Source organism: Hylaeus anthracinus, unplaced genomic scaffold (genome assembly GCF_026225885.1).
Source record: "Hylaeus anthracinus isolate JK02 unplaced genomic scaffold, UHH_iyHylAnth1.0_haploid 11994, whole genome shotgun sequence".
In the NCBI taxonomy this organism is placed as follows: Eukaryota; Metazoa; Arthropoda; class Insecta; order Hymenoptera; family Colletidae; genus Hylaeus; species Hylaeus anthracinus.
In genome coordinates, this window is record NW_026534341.1 from 10,150,808 (window position 1) to 10,157,135 (window position 6,328).

Below are 6,328 nucleotides of genomic sequence, written 5' to 3' on the forward strand. Positions count from 1 at the left end.
CTTCTATGTATCAAAATAATTTTGATTATCCGCGAGAACGATAACGTTCACGAGCGTTCCAAGTGAATAAATGCGCTGCTTATTACACCATCAATTCTGATATTGTGTTTTCAATCGGGTGATTAATCGAAGTACGGTATTTTGATTTCGCGAACAAAGCTACGGCCCTTAATTAAAATTATCACTCCGTTATTCCCTGCTCGTGAAACTCGATTTATCGTTTAATTATAGTTTAACGGACGAATCAGATAGCCAGCACTCGGTTAATTGAACGAGCAATTTATCGATCAGTCTGCGTTATATTGTATCGCGCAATATGGACGCGTATTAAATCAACTTTGTATCGAGATAACTGTTCGTCACTTTAGGCTGTTATTATGTTCCTCTATGCACGGATTCGACGAGAAAGGTGGTGAATTTCATGTTTTTTCGATAACTTAATTAACTAATTCGTATTTCTCCAATGCAATTTGCATGGGTCGAAATTCTTTTCTAATATTAAACGAGAGTAATTAATAAACAATGACTTTTTTCGGTGATTCGAGCAGTTTATTCTCGTTCAACCGGGTACGTGTAAAAATAAATCTTTGCAACCTTCAACGCGGTCGTCTTTAGATTAAAGATATCTAGTGTCTAAAATAGATATTGTTTAAAGTGAGAGTTGGAGTAAATATACAATTTTGAAGTACTTTCAAACACTTAAATAAACAAAGTCGAAGCTTTCAAATATCTTGGAAAAATGGTCGACGATAATTTTGCGCAACAAATCCACCAACGTTCCAAAGAATTTTATTTATTTGCTTGAATTTAAAAACGAACATTTTCCAACCATTATTTTACCACCTATCCAACCAAGCAACAATAAACTGCTCGTCATACCAACAACAGTCGTTCATCGCGATGCGCTATCGATACATTCAATTTGAAACCGGAGGAAGCTAGAGAAACAGAATAACTTCCTGGTGCAATAATTATGCGGCAGGAATGCCCTGAGACTTACCGGCTACGCAAAGAAATTTATGAAAATACCTAAAAGATACAGATCGCCTGTCGAGAGGCATTCGTATCGCGGCAATCTTAAACGCCTCGCTTCCGAATTCCTCGAGTCTTCCCCAGACCTGCTACAGGGAAGTTCCAGGGATTCCATCGAACAATTGTGATCTTGCGCATGCAGAAAAATGTAGTCAGCGTTCGGGGATGGAACAGTGAACTTACCTCCGTTTCAGGTAGTTAACATTGGAGGTGAAGGACTGCCGAAAGCTGGAGAATGAAATGTTGCCGGGTGATGGAGCTGTTCCACAATATTTGGCGCAACCGCCGCGGCCGGTAATTTTGCTGGTTGACACCGACTTCGTCCGCCTGACGAAAACCGCTCGGTACCTCTTCCCTCGGCTTCTCGAGGCTTTCGAACGCGATGGTCTTCCTGTTCCTCGTCCTGATCAGGTGGCAGATCGGGGCTGTACGAGTCGTTGCTCGCGCGACGTTCGTCCGATTCGATGTTGCGTCTCTTGTCGAGTTTCGGGATAAACTTCAACGTAAGGTAATCCGAAAGGAAAGGATGAACTAAGAGAGGTGAGGAAGGAGAAACTAAACAATCCAAGTTGAAATCTGCAAGGGGAACCATTGCTGGCTGTTAGCGAAGGTATTTCATTAGGGTAGATGTCTGTGAGTCTTCTGGGACACTTGGATCTTGTTTTCTGGGAGTAATGGTACGTGTGAAGGTGGTTGGTAATTGGAGAAAACATCCGAGTTTATTTTGCACCGGTCTTGTCAGACGAAAAGGAGAGGTTATGAATGAGGCGGAGGACTCTTGGAAATTTTTGTTGGGAGTGGAGAAGAGGATTGCAAGAATTCGAGTAAACTTGGATGTCTGTGATAAATGATTCGTGTTGCTCACAATTTTCTTATAAATATCCAATTTATTTCATTTCCGAGAGACCACGTAACTGAAGATAACTGTAAAAATTTGCTTACCACAAACAGTGGCTTTCAGAAATTTTAAAAATACTTCTCGATGTTAGAAGAACACGACTTGTATTGAATTCTAACTTCAGAAATTTTCTAAAACATATATAACATAAATAATATATAAATTTTACATACAATTTTATATGTAATTTTATGTAATTTTTATATGTATTTATACGTAATTTTTTAATTTAAGTTGAGTTACACACGTTTAAGAAAATCTCTGAAGTCGAATTTTAGAATGAAATACAAGTCGTATTCTCCCAACATAGAGAAGTATTTTTAACATTTCTGAAAGCCACAGTTTTTTTTTTGTACTGGTGAAAACCAGCGGCAAGCATCTTTTGTAAGCCAGGCGCGATAAAAGTGTCCACGTGAAACATTTATGCGCGCGAGATGAAGACCTCTTGCAGAAATTTAGCACAGCAAAAGTGGAGCTTGATATCCCGCTGATCGATACGGGGCGCAGCGTGACTTTACATGATGTGGGATTTTTACACGACCCACGTTTTGCTACTCTGTGTTCGAGCAGTGATTTCGTGTGAAGTATCAGATTGCAATAAAGACGACCGATAACGAGTTATTGACTTCCGTCAACACTCTGCGGGGGTACTAATTGTTTCCGCGAATGAAGGAAAGGAGATGTACAAGAATAAAATTCGAACTTATGTAATCTTCAGATTATGCAACACGCATAACATTATAACAGGATGCTTTGTTAAATAGATAAACATACCGAAGCAATTATTAATTAATTTACTCAATACAGGGGAAGAATGTGTCAATACTGTTCCTAGTCAAAAAAGAAAAATGCAGGACTTTTGAAAAAACCGAATAGTTAAAAAAATAGTTCTGCACTATCTGCGTGTAGATAAATTCATAATTATTAACCCCTAACGATCTATTTCAAGTAACATTCAGTTACAATTACTGTGTGGGTTGCATAAACTGAAAGTAAGCTCGGCTTTCACAAACTGTATAATTCAATTTCCTTGTATACCTTCTAGTTCACAGATATTCCTCAACAACTACAAAACGCATTTACATACCAACGGTTTAATCACCTGGCTAAGAGTTGAATGAAATCGTCTTACGTCGAAATAAACTACTTAAACGAATGGTTTAACTCGTTTAAAAGTTCCGTAGCGCTCAGCGAGGAGAGCTCAGGATTTCGTCGAAGTTAGGACATTAATCCCCGTCTCGTCTCCGAAGGCATTATCCAATCACAAGTACGGTGAAGTTTTAATTAACGCGGTTCTACGCTGCATGCGACACCTTGACAAACTGTCTGCATTCAATTAATTTCAGTGCGCCCGAACTTGATTGAATTTCAAATCAGCTCCGACGAATTTCAGCCGCCGTTAGAATTTCTTCGCGTTCTAGCGCGTTTCAACCTTGCAACGGCATTCCGAAAGAAGATTCTCACAGTTTGTTTCCCGGTTGAAACGAATTTGATACGCTCGGAACTTTGCGCCAGTCGATGAACGGATCCTGATAGCCGTTCCTAATTTTATTGCGTCGACGAAGCTGCGAAGCGTTGACAACGGGGAGGGATGAACGACGCACAGACCATCAAATCGATAGATTTCGCGACACACCCTACTCTTCGAACACCAAATACGTAAAATTTAATATGCTATATCGACGTGTACCGTTTTAGTTCGACAGAAGAAAGTTTCCCGTTGAATTTCTTTTATTAATTTTCTTAAAATTGTTTCGAGAAGTACGCGTGCAAGTGCATCAAAGTTTAACATCAATATTCCAAGAGGCCTTTATTATTCGCGTTATCTGTAGAGGGTTCAGCTTAGGCTCTAGTAATAATCGATGACGGAAGAGTCCCTAGGTGTTAGGAAAGGGCAGGCGCATTGACCGCCCAAAGCTGCGCGTACGGAAAACGTTCCCGTTCGCGGTGACAAAATTGCACTCGAACAAAAGATACTTACCAATTCACTCGAACTGTTCAAAGTGAACGATACACCTTAACTTTCCTACTTGTATATTTCTTAACTCGTAAAACGTCTTGCCACTACACGTCTACGTTTTTCATAGGAAAAGTTGCATGCTATACTAAAATTATATTATTTTCGTATTGATTCGATCAAGTGGTTTCTAACGGAATCTGGTTCGACTAATTAAAATCCCACTTCTTAATGTATTTATAGTAAACGGTTTACAGGTGCTTCCCTGACGATCGAGGATTAGAATAAAAATCGCACACGCATGAGGCTGACATACGAACCCGCGGGAACGCTTGTCAGGTCATGCTTGCCCGGAACTACTGACCTGTCGTCATCGATCAACACTCTATCGCCGAGGTTATCTACTCCCGCGTAAATCTAAATCGAATACTAATGGCGATAAGATGGGAATCGCAAATGACAGTACACTCTTCTCCATTAGAATAAAAGGCGAACAAAAACCTACGCACGAAGTTTTAACATACCATAAAATTTTTATTTGAATATTGTAGAATAATCTGTAGAAAAGAGAAGCCGTTGCTCCTCTTCTTAATTTACATTAAGTATAAATTTTTTCCAATAAATCTCGACGCGAGTAAATTTTACCATCTCGCCATTATTCAATTACAGGTAAGCTAAGACTCGACTGTCGTCAACTTAAATCACGACATAGCCCGTTCGAAGAGGTTCACGAGATCCCTGCCAACCGAAAGTGGATTCCCCCGTTTCTTTCGATTCCCCCAGTGACCGTTTGTGGAACGGAAGCTTTGCTCTGACCCTCGATCTTCTGACCAGGAGTCGCAGCACTAGGGTACCAAAGAACTACGCTGCTACCGGGATGCGAGCCCGCCGTGCTATCGAGAGACTCCCAAAACCCTTTCTTTTCTACCACGATTAACCGAAAACGAGCTCTGTCCCGAAAGTGGTCTCTCGATCGTTAATTCTATCCTTAGGTCTACGTTCTAAACGCACTTAGATCGCAAGATTTAAAACTGGTACTCACCTGTGTCGCGTGCGTGTACTACCCACTAGTTTGCCGGTGAAGCAGTGAGCCTCGAACGAGGATCGCGAGGGTGTTACCCGGAGGGCTCGTCGGTCGATAGGTCCGCGCTTGCGTCGTTCTTATCATCCCCACCTGGAACCGTCCGCGAGCTAAAGACGAGGGGAAAAAAGGGACGAGCCCCTGTGTTTCCCGATATGCCTAGGTTCCCAGACCGTGTTTGTACAGGGTGACGTCGCTCGATGCGCGTCAAACACGCTCCACCTGCTGGCCGACTGAAGATGAAACGTCAGGCTATGGGAGTGCAGGCGTCAGGGCCTCTCTGAGATTGGAAAAGGCCCGGATCAGTCAGCTTCCCCTACCCACCGCGGCTCTTCGCGTTTTCAAAGAGAAATTCCATTTCGGGGAACGAATAATATTTTTGCGAAGAGCATATTTGCTCGAGAAGCAATATTGCTAGTTGAATTGGGAAAGTTCATTTTGCTGATCCTCCATTGGGCGTGTCGCTCGTCTCCGATTGCTCGATAGTTTTTCAGCTTGGAGAAATAGAATATTATGAGAGGATGAGGCGCAGTGTTTTGCTGAAGTTGCTTCCACTGAAGGTTCCCTTTTATTAATGGAGCTGAGACCATGGCGCCTTATGTCGTTAGGAAGAGTAAAAAAGTTCTTCTGGAACTTGTGGAAAGACAGTGTTCGTAAAACTTGGATGTAATGTCTTAGAGTTGCGAAGTTTGGAGTGTGATGTACTGGTTAAGCGTTTAGTCGTATCAAGGTGAGGCTTACAACGTAAGCCTTGCTAATGAAACCGACTAGGAGATGGTAGGTGAACATGGACTGATTATAGGAGTATGAAAATATCGTCGGACAGCGAGGGGGTAGATCTTTGATATCAAAGGTCGAACCACGAAGGGTTGAGCTCTTTCTTGCTGGAGATTTGGAAGGATTTCTTGAAGCAGGAAGGAGTAGGTCTTTGAGTTGAAGTTGATAGACTTGGCCGGAGATGGATTTTCGGTGGATGTTGATAGCACTAGGTTTCCTTTGATCATTAAAGTCGAGACTTAAATGGTCGAATGAGGACGTCACTCACCGTGTATTAAAACTTCAAGTGTATTAAATGTAACAAAGAAGAGTCAAATAAGATCAATCACTGTATATTTTGTCTCTCAATTTCACCCTCTGCATAAAGGAAATTCCATTAGCAACGCAAGTTATCCTGTGCATGAAACAGGTTGTACCTACAAGAAAGTGCAAACAAAAAATAGTATACCAACGTTATAAATAATGCAACAGAAAAACTCCAGCGTGCCTAGGCAAAAGGAGCAAGCAAACCAAGGCTGAATCGCCTTCTATACGAGATTGTTCCACCTCTGATAAAACCATCTATCATAAAGTTGCGATTTCG

The 6,328-nt window shown here is 41.5% G+C and overlaps 1 protein-coding gene across 2 annotated transcripts in view; it reads right to left on the minus strand.

Moving 5' to 3' along the window:
* Nucleotides 1-4,992, minus strand: part of LOC128888497 (synapsin) — a 46,864-nt gene extending 41,872 nt beyond the window's left edge. For both annotated transcript variants that reach the window (XM_054145391.1, XM_054145393.1), the window contains exons 1-2: nt 4,930-4,992; nt 1,216-1,608 (exon numbers count right to left, since the gene is read on the minus strand). The gene's annotated coding sequence lies outside the window, so the exon portion shown is untranslated. The remainder of the gene's footprint in view (nt 1-1,215; nt 1,609-4,929) is intronic.
* Between the last annotated feature and the right edge of the window lie 1,336 nt (nt 4,993-6,328).